Source organism: Gekko japonicus, unplaced genomic scaffold, assembly GCF_001447785.1.
Source record: "Gekko japonicus isolate JY-2015 unplaced genomic scaffold, Gekko_japonicus_V1.1 scaffold2800, whole genome shotgun sequence".
Classification (NCBI taxonomy): Eukaryota; Metazoa; Chordata; class Lepidosauria; order Squamata; family Gekkonidae; genus Gekko; species Gekko japonicus.
The window spans coordinates 136,757-137,123 of NW_015173760.1; positions in this window are offsets into that span (position 1 = coordinate 136,757).

A 367-nucleotide genomic window follows, 5' to 3' on the forward strand; every position below is an offset into this window, starting at 1 on the left:
ATAGGGGGTGCCGGTAGGTTGCCCCATCCCCATATATACATACTGTGGCCCTAGTTAGGGAAAAACGGTGATTAGCACCAAAAATCTGTAAGCCGCTCAGAGACCCCTAGACAAGGGGTTCGAGCGGGATATCAAATCGAATGTATAAATAAATAAATAAATAAATCCAATGGTTAGCAAGGGAGTAAATGGGCAGAGGAAAGATGCTGGCGGAAAGGGACAACTGCTTTCCCCAAAACATGCTGCTGAACTCCAAGAGGTGTATTTCTAAAACAGGAACAGATTCTTCAGCATGCAGGATGGCCTAGTATTTATCCCACCTTATGCCATAGCAAACCGTAGAAGCACCGTCCATACCGGGCGTCCA